This window comes from Elgaria multicarinata, chromosome 10 (genome assembly GCF_023053635.1).
Source record: "Elgaria multicarinata webbii isolate HBS135686 ecotype San Diego chromosome 10, rElgMul1.1.pri, whole genome shotgun sequence".
Lineage (NCBI taxonomy): Eukaryota > Metazoa > Chordata > Lepidosauria > Squamata > Anguidae > Elgaria > Elgaria multicarinata.
The window spans coordinates 62,275,976-62,295,655 of NC_086180.1; positions in this window are offsets into that span (position 1 = coordinate 62,275,976).

Here is a 19,680-nt window from a genome sequence, read left to right on the forward strand (position 1 = left end):
GCTATGTGAAGATATAAAAAGAAGCAAGAGTATAAGCGGAGCAAGAGTATAAGCGGAGCTGCACATTCTGAGAAAGATAAAACTACCATTAAAGATAGAAGTACCATGTCAAGTCTCCCCCCCTCCACAACATAAAGGCGCAACTTGTGCCATGGTGTGACATCATTGATGCTTAGCATTTCCCAACTTCCACCAGCTTCAGGCAATAATGTGGAATGTGGGGAGACACAGAATAATAATATTAGTGAAAGAGGTAATCTACATAATCCTGCTTGTCCGCTGAGGTCTTTGGTGGTGATCCTGCTTGTCCCACTTCCATCAGAAATGTGACTGGTACATATGCAGGACAGAGCCTTCTCAGAACTCATCTACACCTGCAGCCCTTTGGGGAGTGACAATCATGGAGTTTTCCACTTCCGGGATCGTCCCTCAGGGCCCACATGCCAACAAGTTGTCCCAGAAGTAAAGAGGGATGTTCCGGGGTGCCTTTAAGAGAGAGGGAGAGAGAGAGAGAGAGAGAGAGAGAGAGAGAGAGAGATTTGCACAATTGTACGGGCACAATCCTGTGCAAAAGTGAGATATTTTTTATCAACAAACTTGGCACTGGAAGATGCTAAGCACCATCCCAAACATGCCGAAACATGCTCTCCCCGTCATCCCCAATGCCCACGTTCTCCCCACACACAGCTTTTGCCCATTTTCTGAGCCCTGCTACTCATAGGGAAGAGGGAGGTCCCTGGGAGAGCCCCACCACCCATGGAGCTCAGGATGGTCCTGAAATGACAGGAAAAAATGGGAAAAAGCACTCCCAGCTATCCTGGGAGAACTGAGTGCACCTAGACTGTTCAACTCTCTGCTTCAAGAGGTTCATTTTGTCCCACATCTATTGACATTAATATCACTTTATTTTGTCACCTTTGCTACACCGATGAGTTGTGTACCAGAGTAATACTATAAGAGCCATGCTAGATTAGATGAAAGGCCAAGCTAGCCCAGCATTCGGTTCACAAATGTGATGACCAGCCGCTTGTGGGAAGCCCACAAGTAGCCGCCTCTATTTTCCACCTCTGTTTTCTATTTTTTCTGAACCACTTCTTCCGTTGCACTCTTTTTGCAGCTGCGGCTGCTGCTTGTTGTTGTTCATTTATCTAAATTGTTATTTGAGTCCTATGTTTTGAATGGGCAGGATTATAAATATTTTAATTAATTAATAATAATAAAAATTAGTTGTATTACATATCAAGGGGCAGGCAGGAAAAACTCCAAGGTTGGCATTTTCAGCAGCAGCTCTGTATTTCTCACAGCACGGAGCTCTGTTCTTACATCTCCTTCACCAATGAGAGTTGGTACTCAAAGCACTTTATGCAATATAAGGAATTCAATAACCGTGGGAGGCAAAATGGAGAAAGAATGAAATCTGCTTTTAGATACATTAGGCAGAAATCTTTTGATTTCAGAGGAGTTTGATTTGCAAATGCAGGGAGAGGATTACAGATTTCTATCTTAAAACAGACCCACCCTTCTCCCACACATACAGACCTTCCCTCCCCAAAAGCCACTGGAATCCCAAAGCATTTGGTTCTGACTCATTTCAGTCCGTCCAACTGTTATTTCAGTTGGCTCAACAGCAGAAAGGGGTGCTGGTGTGCGTGTGGACTTAATAGCAACGAAGCCCACCTCTCCAGATCAGATGAGACTGCTGGGATTATGTAACTTCCGGAATTGTTATCTGAATTGGCTTGTTTTCCTTTCCCCTCTCCATTCCCTTTTTTCCTTGTGTGTGTCATGCATTTTTAGATTGTAAGCCTGCGGGCAAGGGCTGTCTTGTTTTGCGGATTGTATATAAGCCACTTTGGGGGCTTAAGAGCACGATAAAAAATATTTTAAGTGTGTGTGTGTGCCCGTGCCCATTGTTAATAGTAAGAATGGGGTAATGTTGAGCTCTCTTTCATCTTTGAAATACTCTGCCACTTAGGGTAGGACAGTAATTGGAAATGAGGGGATTCAGCATCCTGCTTGAGCAGCTGAGACCTCTTCAAAATTAAGAACAGGAGCTGGACCATCGTGAGCATCATCAGATGGGAGGGAAATCATGGTTCCCTACTGTCACTTTTCTGGCCCCACTCCTGTCCCACATTACTTCATCTTTCTTCCCAGAGGAGAAAGAGGAAGTAAACAAAGACCATGTGGCCCATTCAGGGGCTGTTTTTATCGTGCTGCTTTTCCTGCATGCAGCAGGAAATGGCAGCAGATTCCATTTCCCCCCCCCCAAAAAAAAAGTCAGACTAAAAGGGATCCATTTTGTGACGAGAAAAGACAAGGAGGAGAGGGAGGCGGACAGCGTCGTCTAAAGGATGCTCAAAAAAACCATGAGTGGGCAGTAGCGAGCGTGCAATAAAACGCTCATCTGATGAACCCCTTTGTCTTTCTCAATAGCTCCTTAGCTGTGATCTTGACAAGTTTGCTTGCAAGATTGGGAAAAGGAATGCAAGCTGCTGCACTCTGTTGGACAACCTCCAAGGGATATAGGTGATGCTGAAGGTACTGATGGCAAGTCAGAACTTGGAGTGGTTACTTTTCCAAACAGTAACTGTACCAACACCCAAGCAGGTGCTGGGGGTTATGATAGAGAGGAAACTGCTGCCTTTAAGGTAACAGCAAACTGTCAGCCCTCCCCCCCCCCCGGACTATTTGTAGTTGTTAATTATTACTGGGTGCTTCCTGTCTCTATTCTAATGTGTGAGATTATATCCACTTTAACCACTTTTATTTCCTCCTGCACATTTTGCAACATGTACTTTTGGGATGATTTCAATCTATGTGCAATTTGGAAAGCTCAGGATATTGATTCGTATTCAGGTGCCTTAAACCACTCACAGCTTGTATTAATTTTCAGAGAGAGACTTATTTTATTCTAAAGTTTATCTGGCTCCCCCCCTCCTTCATAGTCTCAAAATAGATTACAATAAACAAGGCATCATGATGTGAACAAGAGATTTCTGCCATTAAGTACTATTTGGAGAGTCATCCTTCTGCTTATGCTCAATGTATCTCCTTAGTCTATTTCTCCCTTTGGGCCTTGCAAACAGATCTCATTGAATTTAGTGGAGCTTACTTCAGAATAAACACATATTAACATGTCTACTTAGATGTAAGCCCTATTGTCCCTAAGGCTGCAATCTGTGCTCACTTACCTGGGAGTAATCACAAATGAACATAGTGGGATTTACTTCCTAATAAATATGGATAGGATTGTGCTGTAAAAAAAAAAAAGAGGAAAAGAACATCCAGAGAAATTTTCAGAGTTCCCCCCCCTCCCCTAGGGAAAAAAGAAAAAAAATCTACGTGACAGAATTTTCTCTAAATATTTTCTGCCATATATATATATATATATATATATATATATATATATATATTGGTAGCAGCTGCCATACCATTCCCCACAGCCCCAAATACAATGGAAATCGTGCTAAGACAGGGTGTAGGATGCAAAACAGCATCCAAACTGCCAATGTGGTTGCTGCTGTTGCCACTTGTAGGGGGGCAGGGATAGAAAGAAGCTGTGCTACAGCCACTGCCAATGCTGAGAAAAAGAATTCCCCCAAGCTTGACAACTTTATGTCAAGAAGCTTCTGCTGGCATTTTGGAATGGTGACTGGGGCCAGATCTCCACCAAGCAGGCTATTGCACTATGAAAGTGGTATATAAAAGGCAGGAGCCACACCAAGCAGGATATAGCAGTATGAAAGCGGTATATGGTATGTGTCAATGGGCCCCAACAGTTGTCAGTGCACTTCAACTGCAGAGTGGCTCCTGCCTTTTATATACCGCTTTCATAGTGCAATATCCTGCTTGGTGTAGTTCTGGCCAGAGTCTCTGCCAGGTAGGTAGCAGCATGCTGATCTCCATCTTTCCTCTAGCCAGTGAGCCCAGAAGCTAAGGCAGACATTTTGCTGGCTAGAAAGGAATGAAAGGAAGGAAGGAAGGAAGGAAGGAAGGAAGGAAGGAAGGAAGGAAGGGTGAAGCTATTTCTTATAGTAGACATTTTGGCTGGGAAGGGAGGAAGGGGAGCATTTAGAACAGTCTCTGACTCTTTGCTTCTTCTACTTGTTTTCTATACATAATGCAATATGGCTTCCAACTCATATCTTGGAAAATAGATACATACTTCCTCACCCCCCACCCCCAGGAAAACACTGTCATTCACTGAACTACCCTGAAATGTATGCAAATTGTGTTATACTGAGTCAGATTATTGGTCCATCTTGCCCAGTATTGTTGACATTGAGTGGGTTCACATGATAAGTCATGGCTCATTGTGGCTTATTTAATAGTCAACCCCTGTCTGGGGTTGTTACATCATGTAAACCTGTCTGGTGGGTACTATGAGGGAGTTAAACAACCCTTGCATTACCAATGGCCTGCTCAAAGGTTGTTTAATGCTCTCATAAGCCTTGCCAGGTGGTTTCACACAACATAACTCATGATTGGGTGTCACACCATGACAAGCCATGTCATGTCATGTGAACATTCCCACTGACTGGAGGTGGCTCTCCAGGGTTTCAAGCAGGATTCATTTCTAGCCCGACCTGAAAGAAATTGAATCTGGAACCTTCTTCATGGACAGCATGTGTTCTACCATGTGTTCTATTATGCTTTGACCATGTTGTATTAGGTTCTAGTTTTTGTGAACCACCCAGACAGCTTTGGTTATTGGGCAATATAAACATGCAACAACAACAACAACAACAACAACAACAACCATCACTGAGCTATGACCCTGAGGCTTTGGCATTTTCCAAGAACCAGAGTCACTGAGATGAGAGTGTGAGGCTTGCCAAAAGACCTGATCAGATAAAAAGAACCCCCTAAATGTTTCACTTAAAGAAGAGTTTAGCTATAGCTCCCAGAGGGAAAATAAAGCACAACAAAAGTGAACAGAGAGTTGCTTTTTACCAGGGAGGATGAAGGAACGTATGGTTGCAGTAATGTGAAAGGCCTGTGCCTAGAGTGTCATAGGAAAATAAATTGCAGCTATAGAGGTGTAAGAGTAATCTAGCTTAAGATACTGTGCTCAGAATGGTATTTGTAGCCTGAGTGTAGCAGTGTTCTGAATGACCAATCAGTAGTGATTTAATGGATATTTGGGGAGTGAAAGAAAGAATGGAACAGAAGGGAAAGCTGAAGCAAATAATCCATATAGAGGTGTGTTTGAAGTCACACAGGTGTTGGTGTTTTTTTTTGGTTTGTTCCAAAATGTTGATTTGCACAAAGACAAATCTAAGCTGAAGCTCCACAGCAAATGTATATAGATGTGTGTGCTCTTGATTATGCCTAGCCCAAAGTGCTACACATCTACACCCACTGCCCAAGGTGGCATTCTTCTATCCACTTTATTTTTCAGACCCAATGGCTAAATGTGGGCACACACACTTGCCCTTCCCACAATATCCCCATCCCCTCAGTTCCTGACCTTCTCTGATAAAGTAGTGTTCCCAGTTGCATCCACTCACATTCAAGCACACATGAACAGAATCCCCCTTCAGACCTTCCCCCTAAACATAGGAATTGTGGGGGCTAAGCAGGCAGGGAGGGGGATTTTGAGGTAGGACTTAGGTACACACTGACATACCCTCCCAGCTTTTAGTCATCATGTGAACAGGCTAAACATCTACTTAGGGTGCAAGTGGCCCAGTATTTTGCCTCATAAATGGACCTTACTCACAGGAGATGAGGCCCTCTATATAATAAAGCCAGTGCCATAGCCATAAGGCAGGAGTGAGCAACTTTAAGCACTCCAGATGTTTTGGCCTACAACTCCCATTCTCTCTAGCCAGCATGGCTGATTGTGAGGGCCATGGGAGTTATAGACCAAAACATATGGAGAGCCACACCCCTGGTGTAAGAGTTTCACAATTATGGAACACATGGACTCAGTCATGGCTGAGGCAACTCATACAAACAACCAAAGGAAACTACAGGACAGGGTCGCATGCAGTCCTGGCACGAACTCTCTTGCCATCAGAACCAGGAAAGAACTCACACACCACTACTGTGGTGTAGCCCTGGCACACCCTCTCTCCCTGCCACCACTGTCAACCCCCCTTCTGTCTCTGCTGCCACTGCACATGTACCCATCCTCTCCCCCTTATGCTGTTGTGCTGGGGCCCTGATGACATTTTGTGAGTGGCGGCAGGGCTCTAGCGAGATACTAACCAGGGGCCTTACTAGACCTGCCGGCTTACGCCGGCAGGGAGGTGGGGCCGAGGCATGCTACCGTTAGCGCGCCTCCCCCAGGCTTCCAGATGGCGGAGCCGCAGGGAGGACGCAAGCCCTGCGGCGTCCGCCTTTTTTTTTTTTTTTTGTTTAAAGGGGCCGCGGGTGGCCCGAAGACTCCGGGAAGGTAAGGGGTGTTTTTGTTAAAACCGGGGGGGGGGGGGGGAAGGATGGCAGGGTGGGTGGCAAGGGGGGGCGGGTGACAGAGGGAGTGCCGCGCGCCACCGCTGCCGCTCGCAAGCAGGCGAGCGGCGCTTGCCCGGGCAATGCACCGCTCGTCTGCTTGTGAGCGGCGGCGGTGGCGCGCGGCGCTCCCTCTGTCACCCGCCCCCCCTTGCCACCCACCCTGCCATCCTTCCCCCTCCCCTCTCTTCCCTCCCACCTCTGGGCCAATGGGCACAGCGCTCATACGAGCGCTGTGCCAGGCCGGTCCGTGGCTTTTCGCAGCTCCTCGCGAGTAAGCGAGGAGCCGTGGAAGTCTCCACACTTCCCCCAGCCCCAGCCTGAGGCCGGAGCTGGGGGAAAAGCACGCCATAAGCGCATTCGCTTATGGCACATTGGAGGAGGCCTCAGCGCGGCCTGCCTCCGGATTCCCCTGTGCGTCATCTGAACGCACAGCAGGGAAACCGGGTCAGAAGGCGCGCTAAGGCCTCGTCTAGGAAGGCCCCAGGTCTCGCAAGCCCCACAGTCATTCTCAAGATCTCATGGGACATGGCTGAGATCTCCCAGGATCCAGAGGACTATAGCAATAGAGGGCCACCAGCTGCTCCAGACATCCTCACAGGCTGCTCTCTGACTGCCACAAACATCACAGTGGGAGAGCAGTTGGTGGGGCTCTCTAGAGCACCCACTGGAGGCAGCAGTGGGCCCTCCTGGTTGGGGCGGGCGGGGGTAGCAATGCAATTCACTGCTCCTCCAACTCTGCCACCTCCTCCTGTCCTGGTTCCATGTTGCTGTCTTCTCACACAGCATTTGAGAGCACTTATGCGTTCATAAATATCCAAATAAATATATAAATAATAACATTTAGCTTTCCTTTGCCACTGAAACTGTGGACAACATATTTCCCACAGCTTGATTAAAACTTGGCAGGGTGACCAAAAGGCAGCTGAAATTGCTTTGCAAGCTGGATTTGATCTGAAGTTCACTAGCTGGCCATCTCTGAGCCAGCATGAACCCAAAATGTAATAAACTGGCCACCTCAATTTAATATAGGATGCAGTTGTACAACACCAGGCCTTGCATTCATCTGGAGGAGATTATGTAATATGCTTCACCCCTTTCCTCCCAATATGGGTCATATTGGGGCACTGAACTCAGTGTGCTGAGGGCTGGTCATTCGTATATATCAGTACAATTCTTTCCTGCTGTCACATGGCCAAAATCTGCTTGTGGGATAGGTTGGTGTGTAAATGCAAGATTCTGTCTTATGCCCAGTTATGTGTCTGTTGTTTTCTGTTCTTCAGTGGAATTATGGGTCAAACAGAGATGCCCTCAGGTATTTATCCCTTAGCAAGTATCCCACATGCAGCATATGTTGAATACATGCTAATCTGTTCTAGTGTATATATACACACACATAATGTTCTTATTTGCTAGCTATCTGAATGCTAAAATTAAATAGAGAGACATATGGAAGACTTAAATGAAATAGATGATTGAACTGTGTCCTACCAAATGCTAACATCCTTTGAGCTTTTACAATAAGACTGAAATCCTAATCACACCTACAGGGTAGGATGACCCGTTGAACCCTGTGGGATTTACTTCTGAGGTAAAAAGCTTAAACTGGGCCGCCAGTCACAAATTGTCCTTTATTTACAGTCATTTTCACTTGTTTTAACTTGACCCAGATATTGCAGCTACATATTCAGATCTGCATTCCTTCATTTGCTTTCATACATTTGCATTTTCAAACATTATACATTTGCTTTTAAGTCTAGTTTGACATACTCTTCCCATTAGGGTGGCTAGATACAAGGGAAGACAGAGCTCTGGTATATTTAACAGTTATGCAGAAGAGGGAATTTCAGCAGGTGCACCACCATTATATCAGTAGGATTTTGTCAGGACTCAGTAATAATGCAGGAGCTGAGGGTTTGGTAGTCAGTTATGACTGTGGGATTGGAACCCAGATCTTATGATTCCCCGAAACTCAGAAACCTCAAAGTAGGAAGAGGACCAGCTCAAGATACTTTGCTGCTAGAGATGGAGGACAAAATGGTGCCTCCCCCATTTCATTTCCAAAACCTGATTAGACTGGCAGTCAAATCTTACTTCAACACCAAGTGCTTTACTGCACTTGAGAGCAACAAGCTGCCTTGGGGAGCACAGAGCAGGCTGTATCCATACAACTGTGATCCCCTGCAACTTGTGGCAACTATCCCTCACCCCCAACCAGGATCTGCCACCTGAAGCAGCTGCTTTGCATTGCTTAATGGTAGGGCCAACCCTGGTAGGAAGAAGGCCTGGCAATTCAAGTAGATCAATCGAAGTATCTCATCACGTCTAACTGCTGGTATATTCCCTGCTTGAATAGGGCATCACTCCCAATGAAAAACTTCTGACTCAAGTTGGAGAGTAGAGTCTATCTCTTCAAGACTTTTAAAACTTTAAGACTGTCAGCATCACCAGACAGCACGACACCAAACCCGTATAAAGGTCTTCCAGCATAGATAAAGCGCAAAGATCGATAAAGTCCTTTTCACCTTTAAATAGCATAAGCCAGGAGCACAGCTGTAGGGTGGAGACCCAAACATTCCTCTTGCGTAATCCTGGTTTATAAGAGCTTCATAGTGGCACCATGCCCATGCTAGAGTAATGCCTTATTATCTTGGCAATTTCTAACTGTCTGCCTATAGCAGGCTATTTCTCTTTCCTCTGCAGGCTTTTGTGCTTCAGATCTTTTCTTGCAATTCCTGATGTTGCTGCCTCGGCTGTGATAAGTTTCAGGAATGTGTGTGTTGCTGACAGGTATCTTGATTAACCCCTGCTTTTCATGAGCTCCCGCTTCTTTATTTCAAGCATGTGAGAACCTTGCAAACATCCACTGTGGAACCTAAAACAGGTCAGCCTGTAGGCTGGTACTTTCTATTTGGCTTCTCTGAGTTTACAAAAAGGAAGAGCTGTAGGTTTTGAGTTGGATCGAAAGATCCAATGAGCAAAGCTTGGGTCACCTGCTAACAGAAGGAGGTGAGAGGGAATTTAGACTGGCTCCCTCCTTGATGTGCTTTCGGGGGCAGGCAAAAAAGTTGGTGAATAATCTGGACCTCCGTCTATGCCTAGGGTTTTTAAAATTATGTATTTTATATGTTTTAATATTGAAACGTATTTAATTATATTTTTAACTTTTGCATATTCCTATTTATAGGTTTAAACTGTGTATGTTTTAATATTGTAAAGCTGCCTTGAGGCCCAGCATTGGACAAAAGCTGGGATTGGGATGATGATGATAATAATTTTGCTGATACCTCTGTCAAAACCCTCTTTGCCCTCAAAAATGTACTCTGTTGGCTTGAGGAACTATCCAGAACAGCCTGGGCAGTGGTGTGTGCAAGATGGGGGTGAGTGGGTTGAGAACTACAGTGGGGAAGAGGGAATCAGTCAAAATTGCCTCCTCACTTCTGTAAGCGGGAGCCTTTATTGGATCAAAGCCCCTTCCATTTGTGTGAATGGAAGAGCATCTTTGCATCCAATCCATGATCACTTGGACTTTGAGTGAGTGAAGAAAGGTACTTATTAAAGCTATTTAGTAATAACTGCTTTCCAATGATACATTTTCATTAAAATACAAAACACTGTTCAGTATTTCTTCTGAAGATTTGTGTGTGTGTGTGCTGACCTCCATAAAGCTCTTTCTTCTTGCACGCACACAGTGACCTGCCTGGCATTGCAACATCAATGACCTCGTGGCCTTTCTCAATGACTTGCTTTCAGAAGCAGGCGCTCAATTCTCAGCATCAATTCAGGTGTCTCTCCTGGTGTGCTGATCTCTCCCTCTCCCTCTCCCTCTCTCTCTGCCCCCCCTCTCCCTCCCTCCCTCTCTGTGCCTCTCCCCCCACCCCTGGTTGTTGAATGGAGTTTAAATAAAAAATGATCTTTCCAAAAGTGGAGCTTTCCAAAAGGGATGCATGGCAGAAAGGGTTCTCCCAGTGTAAGAGCATTAAGTCTAGCATGAAATGTCAAAGAAAATGTCATTTGACTGTCTCTGTCCTACTTCACTCCTTTGGTCACCCTGGAGGGAGGGAAGGTGCTATGCCTTGTTGCTCTGTGCCTTTATTGTAATGGCACTAAATGAAGAGTCTGGTTTGTTCTGTTGATTATAATCTAGAATTCCAACAATCGGGGGGGGGGGGAGTTGAATTGAAAACTACCCCACCCCAACAAGTTGTTATGAAGCATAAAGTTTAAAAATACTTTAAAATGCTTTTAAAAAGTTTTTAAACAATACTTCAGTGGAGAGAAACACAGTGAGCTGTGCTCTTTCCAGAGGCCCATTTTTCCTTTCCACTCTAAAGGCAGCAGGAGGAGTATTTCACTATTAGAGTAGAAGGGGAAAGCCCTTCTCCTCCTGCTGCCTGTGCCCATTGGGGGCTGAAAGGACATTGCTAAGAAGCATTAAGAGGCCCTTTCAGGCCCCGATGGGTGTGGTGGGTGGGTGGGTAGGAAAGCTCACAGGCCCTGGCAGACTTTTGACCGATCTGTAAACTCAAATGGCACTAGTGGAGCTCCATTAAATCTTTCCATGTGCCAGCAGTTGCCTGTTACATTGGCACAACGGCTTGCACAATGGCTGCAAAGCAGTTGCGCACTGTGGGTGGGTTGCCCAACGGGTTTTCCAAGCAGAATGCACAATGGGTTGCACAAGCAGAGTGCAAAACTGATTGCGCAACTGCACTTGCACATATGTAACTTTAGTGGGATTCTTCTCTTGAGCATAGATGGAACTGCATTTCTTCTACTGCAACATCATTTGCTCTAACAGAATGACACAGTTAGATACTGACCCAGGACTGTACATATTCAAAGTATATTCTCATGAGAACTTCTGAAGTGCAATTCTATACATCAGGGGTGTACAATCTCTTTGAAGACCGAATTTCATCCTGGAGAATTTGAGGGGCTGTATTCCAGGGGCAGGTTTGATTGCATCCACTAGGAGTTTCTCCTATTTTGCTTCATTGATCCCAGCTCCAGGGCATACTCTGATGTAGACAGAGGGTACTCAGGAGTGAGTGTTTCAACTGCCCGGGTCATTTCTGCATTCCTCAGGTTGACCAGGGTTTCGACAGGGACTGCTAGCTGTATCAGCAGGAAAACCCCATAGACCCCCCTGGAAACCATCTGGATCCCTTAGCCTCTGGGGAGCAGACCATCTTAATAAGTCCCCCACTCTTGCAGAGGGGAAAAGACACTCCTCTAAATCATAACAGGATGTGGTCGTCAGACAAAGGGACTGATTCAAAGTCCTCCACCTTCAGATATCCACCTCCATGATTGGCTGGGGGGAAAAAAACAGGTCTAGAGTGTGCCTTGCAATGTGTGACCCAGACAAAGTGCCCTCAGAATGAGGGTTGATGCTCTCCAAAACCAGTTGCTTGGATAGACCCAAGGAGAGGCTGATCGGGCAACCATCAAACCTGTGGGTATGGGAGGACCAGAACATGGTACAGCCATTAATTGTCTAGGGCACATTCCTCTTATCTGACAAGTCCTCCTCCCAATGCCTTCTCTCTTTCTACACATCACTACATTCAGCTCTCCCCCATGGTCCCATATCCTTCATCCCAGACATATGTTCAGGCCCTTAGAAGGGACACGGTGCAGAAGTGGGGGAAAGAAGCACCACCAAACCAAAGGGAAAAAGGGGAGAGCAAAGCTCTGGTGCTATCTATATTTTTATTCTTCAAATAGTTCTTCAATGGACTCAATGCGTTTCGGACATTGTCCTTTGTCAGGATCTGAAGAAGGAAATGAAGGAGAAAAACACTAGACTGAAGTTTTACAAATCCAAGTAAAATAGTCAAAAGAATGATAAATTATAAAAGAAACTCTTAGTCAAGTATCTGTTGTTTCTCGAAAACAGTAGAAGGAGATTTTTCAAGAAACAACAGATATTTGCCTAACATTCCAGGCCAAAAAGAATCAAATATTTTCAGCACTTGGTCTTTAAAAAATTGGAATATGTATATTGATCCAGCAGCACAAACATGTTTATCCATGAATATCAACTCTCAGATCCCACGCACCACTCATTTTCACGTCTACTCTATAAATTACAAAGATGTTACCTCTTTGGGAATGACACTTGTCCTGTTCCCTTGGATCAGGAGTAGGTAACCAGGTGCCCTCTGGAAGTTTTGAAGTACAGCTCCTTTAATTCCTGACCATTGGGCATGCTGGCTGTGGTTTATTTGAATTATAGTCTGAAACATCTGCCTACACTTGATTATGGGTGATATAAATCCATAACCCGGATCCAGACCAGACAATAGCCACCTTGTATAGTTGAATAGAGACCTAAGTTTGGAGTGGAAAGGGAATAATCTATCTAACACATTAGCTAGGCAGGCCCAATTTTAAAATGTTGCATTGTTGGTATTTAACTTCACATAAATTGGCTAAAATACACCCAAATGTTTGTGACAAATTAGAAATCTGACACAATTTTGGCTGTTTTTATGCCTATTTGGTGAATATGCGAGAAAAAAATAACATTTTTTTGAAAACTATATTGCATATAAATCAGATGGCTGGATATACATTTTCAATGTACTTTCTATATTACTGGGCTATTTTAAAAATGTAGTAGAGTTAGGACATATGACTCTAAAAGGAAATTTTAATAACAGCTGCAAAACTTTTAATAGCTGCAAAATGGTGATGAGCTATACTACCAATGGAAAATGAGTCTCAGAATAAGGGTTGGCATACAGTCAATATGACTACATTTACAGAAATGGTTCACCTGCGAGAAAAGCAGACAAAAAAAAAAGAGTTTTTGAACATTTCTGTTTTCATATGCTGTGTATATGAATAAAAATAATATAGATATAGGTAATTACAACACTTTTTATTTACTACTTTTTCATGAGGTATTTTGGAACATAGGGAGCTTCAATTGATGTCTTTTAGATTTTCTCTTCTCTTCCCATTCTTAATGGTAAACCTATATCCACATTTCATTTATAAACAATTCAGTCTGGAATGTTTTTTGATGATGATGATGATGATGATGATGATGATGATGGAGGAGGAGGAGGAGGTGGTGTGGTGGTGATGGCAGGCAGTGCTGGAGCTGAAGTTAAAAGTAGATAATCGGTCTGTTGATTTGCAAACATGGGAAGAATAGGATTCTTTTTTAAAAATCTGGAGGTGAAGCAGGTACCATCTTGCACAAGTGGATAGACCAAGCCTTTGCAAGTACTGGATGTGAATTCCAAGTCTGCATGTATGAACTTGGCCTCTGAAAGCAAGTGATGCATGTTAGCAGTGTTGTCAATGAAGCTGACCACCCTGAGCAGTCCTAGCAGTTGCCCCTCTGTTGTGCCTGCCAATTGGTAGAACTGTCGACCAGTTGCTTTCCAAGCTACATTTAGATCCTTGAATTTCCCTCTTCTTCCCTTCTATCAGATCAGAAGACCTGGCAGCCATAATTTCTACTGCCTGCTCCTGCCACCTTTCCCTTCCAGAAGTTTCCCATGTTCTCCATCTCCTGTAAGCCCATTTCCCAGGTTTAATGACAGCCCCTTCCAAAACAGGAAGAGGCCAGCTGCCACCAGACTTAACAGTAAATTCCTCCACTTCTAATTCCTGATAGTAACCCACATTTCCTCTCCTACTACCTATATTTCTCCCCTGAGCTCTACGTAGAATGAGACAACAAGGTCTAGATTAAAAATGGGAAAGAACCATGGCTAGGCTAACACATCCCTTTCAGTTTCCAAGTGTTGGGCCTTAGCTAGACCTAAGGTTTATCCCGGGGTCGTCCCTGCCTGCTCCTGGGATATCCTGTGTGTCATTTACATGAACAGGGATGATCCCAGGACGATCCCGGGATAAAACTTAGGTCTAGCTAAGGCCTTGGTAGTAGCAGCAGCCACCATCTTGTTTGGATAAGGGCAATATTTGCAAAGAGCTGTTGAGATCAAGTGTTCAGTTCTTGTTTTTAGGACTCTGATAGGCACAGTGAGTCTTTGGAATGTTGCACTCTCAGTGTTTGGAATATTTCACTTCCTGTGTGTTTCAAATCACTTAACAGAAGAAATAGGGTGGATCCAGAGAAATGGAGCTATTGAAGTGGTACTGCAGGGAGTGATGCCACCAATTTCCAACTCTCCTTTCTCTTATGAAGTCCTAAGGAGGTTCCCTTGGTTTCCAGTCTGGTATCATCACCTTCCTCTATGGAACCTCAAAAGTAACTGAGGACAAAGTGATTTAATGGCTGCGAAACAAGCAGAAACCAATGGGTGAGGATTTCCCTTTTCCTGTGTCCCTGTGAAAGGCACAGCTTAACTGGATGACATTTGCTTTGTCTTTGGACTGCCAGATTTTAGTCAGGAGATATTGCCAATCCAGTCACATTAAAGGTTCCAAGCAGAAGAGGTAGCTGATGTGCTTCTCACTCCATTCGTGCCCTTATCCACCCCTCCTTCCTTTTTTTGTTGGGTAAATTTAAAATATATCTTGCTACAGCAGTGAACGGGCCAAAGATACAGCCACTGCTGATTTATAGGTTAAGACAGCCTTCCCCAACGGGTGCCCTCCAGATGTTTTAGACTGTAACTCCCAGCATTCTTGGCTGTTGCCCATGCTGGCTTGGGCTGATTGGAGCTGAAGTTCAAAATGTCTTGAGCCTTGAGGGCACTTGATTGGGGAAGATTGGTTCACATTCTGGCAGCCCCATTGCCTCTCTTTCCCCAAAATACATTGTCATCTTTAGATGATCTCAAACATACAATTAAGGAATACATGAATTGTGATTTGTCATCCTGCAGCACCTGGCAGGCACACCTACACACAACCTGCATGTTGGCTGTGAATAAGAACAGGCTATAGGCACATATCAATATATGCAGTCAAAGCTCTTCCTTGTAAGAGAGGTTCCTGATTGAGTGGATCCTGACTGGAGAGGTTCTACATGTGTATGTCAGAACCCATTCACCTCTCTTGATAGAAAATTTAGAAAATTGCCTTGTTTGGGTCCCACCTTTGTTTGAGTATCCAGAAAATGCTCACATATCAAGTTGTCAAAGCACGCTTTCAAAGTCACGTTCAGCCTTCTATGTAATAAAGGAAACTTTAACATTTAATAAACATTTGACAAATGTCGGTGTAACTCCCCATCGGCTTGCATGGCAAGGTAAGGCATCCCTCTCAGACTTATCCTAAAAGACCTTTGTGCAACTTGGCGTCCAGAGAGCATTTTATGAGAGGCTATAAACTAATACCCTTCAATAATCTAACCTTGGAGGTCACAAAAGCATGGAATATAGTTATCAGCATCAATCTGTGAAAGCCCTGGATGAGTTCTGGTAGATGAATTCTCATGTAGGTGCCGAAATGAAGTTCCAGTGACAGACCAAATATAAAAGTCAAGAGACAGAGCAGTATCTCTGGTGACCTTATAATGTATAGTGATAGAAACGATCTGGTCTCCATTAACAGGCAGATTGGAGGAGACAACTTCAGCAAATAAAAGGAGTGAACTTAAAGCAAGGAGGGGGAGGAAGGAGGTCCTCAATTTTCTCTAGACCAGGATTCTAAGGCCTGAACATGCTGCTGGATAATACGGTAAACTCCGGAGGTGGTAGAGTGGAGTGAATCTTTCCATTCAGTTGCACTCAGTTTCTCCTTTCCCTTTCACTTCTTGCCATTTTTGCATCAGTTTGCAAATTTTGAAAAAAAGAAGTCTGCATGGCAATCATAACCATTTCTGAGCACACTTCTTCTGAAATACACATTTTTGTGTGCACTTTCCATAGTATATACACATATTTTGCAAGCAATTTTACCCTAAAGACAATATTTTTTTGCATATTCCTCCTAATATATGAATTTTGGTGTGTAATATACCAGGCTACTGGTGAGGGGAACATATTTTTCTCTCACAAAAAAACCTCCCTGTAAGTAGACACCTAGCATAGCAATGCCTTCTTCTGCTGCACTAGTTGTCTAGTTGAAGGAGGGTTTGGCTTTTGTTTTGATGGTATATATTATTTCATTGTTAGCTACAATGATTCACAGTCTGAAATAGTAGTGCCATAAAAAGAGAGATGCATTCAGAACTATCTTGAAATCTTACTTCAACCTCTCACTAGAGACAATGAGTTGGATTCAGACTAACAGTAAAGCTTACTTCTGAGTAGATGTGTATTGGATTGCAATGTAAGTTAGTTGCACTTTGTTCCCATTGAAACAAGTGGGACTGAAATTAAGCCATGGCTAACTTTTCACATAGGTTTCAATGGGAATTAAGTGCAACCAATTGGAACCAATGCAATATTTTGCATATACGGTGTACCACTGCCATGAATGGTAAGATCCAAACTCTGATGACCAAATACTTTAGTAGCTGGGCTATTGCTAAATTGCAAATAAAAAGGGAGAAGCCTCTTGACTCTTTCCCCCATCATTAGATAAGCCAGCATGCTATTTATGGTCTATGTTGGCCTGTCTATATTTTCATGCTCAATTCTTTGCTTTTATAGGATGACTTCATTTTGATATTTCTGCCATTAAAAAATGGAACTAAAACAATGTGCAAAGCCTTTCTGTAATAGAAGAAGAAAAAACCTTTATTCAGTCCTTTTCTGCAACATTAGCAAAAGGTAAACTTGGGCTTGATGGATCCTATTTAGCAGTATAAATAGCATCATTGCAGTTCATATCTGTGCATTCTAAGAATGATTAACTGCTGATGTGTTAGAAAATGTACATAAGACAAAACACATTACTGGATTTGTAATGGTAATAAGCTGTTACACTATCTGTCAAAGATCTCTGTGAACAGGACTTTATAATGTAGAAAGAAGGTATAGGGTGTTGTATTCCACCCACCACTCCTAGGCTCAATTAAAAAGAACCCTGATATAAGATTTTCAAATCTGGAATACTTTTGATAGAACTGATTGTTTTATTTCGTTAGAAAATTAATACCGTATTTCTTCGATTCTAAGACGCCATCGATTCTAAGGCGCACCCCATTTTAGAGATGTTTATATTGGGGGGAAAGTGTGTCTTAGAATCGAAGAAATACGGTAGCATATTAAAGTTAAATGTTTATTAACCCCATGGTCTTCTCATTACTAGTCCTCTTGTGACGTCTGGAGGAACCTGAGTAAAATGTCTCAATTGCATTTTGCATACCTAACAAAAGCTGGCTACATGTTTGAAATTATGACTAATTCCTATAGTGATGCAATATATTAGAAATTGATCACCTCATTATTCCTTCTGTAATGGTCTCATTACATTTGATTTTTGTCTGTGTGTATGCCTCATTTTTTTCCTTATTCAAAGTAATGTGTGCAAGAGTTAGATCATTAATTTTTATATGCTCTTTTGTTTCTGCTTGGCACTTCACACAAAACACATTGACTACTCCTGATGACACATTAAAAGCTCTTTCATTATAAGCTGTATTTATCTCTGAGTAAAATGAAGTTACTTGTGATAAGCATGCATAGCTTTAAAAAAAGGAACCATTTAACACAGCCAGTATACATCTGCAGACTGATAGAAATTGGAGGTGCTATTTTCTAAGAGTATATTTTATGGCAATTTAAATACTAATAAAATATCAGTGTAAAAAAATGAAAGATGAAATACTTTTCTTCAGTAAACTTGTCTATTTTTCTGAGTTTTTGCATCATTTTCAGTTTTTTAAATCCAAGGACTATTTGTACCAAATATTTCCTAGTGATGGAGATGTCTTAAGCTATTCTGGTATATGCTCACATATGCCAGGTTCCAAAAGGATTGGGCATATTATATATTTTGCCCTTTTTGCCTTTGAAAAGTTGGTTCCACTGCCATGTTCTATCATCTGCTCATTGGCGGAATTGGTTTTCCCCCCGATTTCCAAAATTTGCACAAATTCACGTTTTTGAAAATGTGCAAATCCTTCCCCAAATCTGCATTTTCATGCTTTAGTTTATGGTGAAAATGCACACTTTGGGCTGTTTTCCTCCTTTTTAAATTTTTCATGTTACGTATTTTTCTGTGATTAAATTTGCATAAAATTCCAGAAAGTAAACAACCTAATAAACCAGTCTGCAAGGCCACAGAATCCATGTGATTTGGAGAAGTCAGTCTGATGTGTAATCCACAGGTCAGATTAATACAAATCCAAACTCATTTGATTCTGTTACTGATTTCTCTATCGTCCCTGCCTTGGGCATCCTTGCAGCACTACAATGCATGCTGCCTGCCTGCCTGCCTTCTCCCCTTCCCGCCTCGCAGGGATGGTGTATGTGTCTTGCTTTGACTCAGGGGAGAAGTCCTTCCTGCGCTCACAGACTTTATCAAGTTCAAAAATCAATTTTTTAAGTGTGGAAGAAGATTTAGGGTTATCTCATGGCATGTTGGGATTTCCTTAGAACTGGCCCCATTGAGCTGTCTGCATTGCAACTTTAAATCCCTGAGATACTGGAGTGTCGGATTTTCAAAACTTCCCCTAACATCAGGGGATGATGGGATTGGCTTGAAACTTGGCATCCATGGGTACACATGGGTAAGCTGTCATGGGACCAAAGGATAGGTTTCTGACATGCAAATTGATGTAGTTGTAGAATGGGACTTGATTTGGGGTGAGTTAAAAGGTTTAAGCCCTGCCAAAAATCAGGGGATGATGGGATTCCCTTGAGTCTGGGTGTCCATGTGGATACATGGATTAGCTATCATGGTGGTGAGTTTGAGGTTTCTAACGTGCAAATTGACGGAGCTATCGAAAGGGGTGTGAATGGGGTGCCCGATTTTCAAAAATTCCCCCAAAATCAGGGGATGATGGGATTCCCTTGAAACTTGGTGTCCGTGATACGTCCATGAGGTATCATGGTGCCAAACTTGAGGTTTCTAACTTTCACAGAAAAAAAGTTGTATACTTTTTTAGCTTTCAATGCAACATTATGGGGGGGGGAAAAAACGGAGCTCCGATCCGGATCCGGAGCTCCGCAGCAGAGCAGAGCGGACATAGGCGGAGCGAGGGCAGAGCAAAGCGGCCCGATCCGCAAATCACGGATCTGGAAGAGAAGCGGAGCGGGGGGTCCGTGCACACCCCTAATGGACACATTTGGCAACTTAGCCTAAGCGGCAGGGTCTTGCTATTTACTGTTTTACGCTGTACAGCACCATGTACATAGATGGTGCTATATAAATAAATAAATAAATAAATAAATAATAATA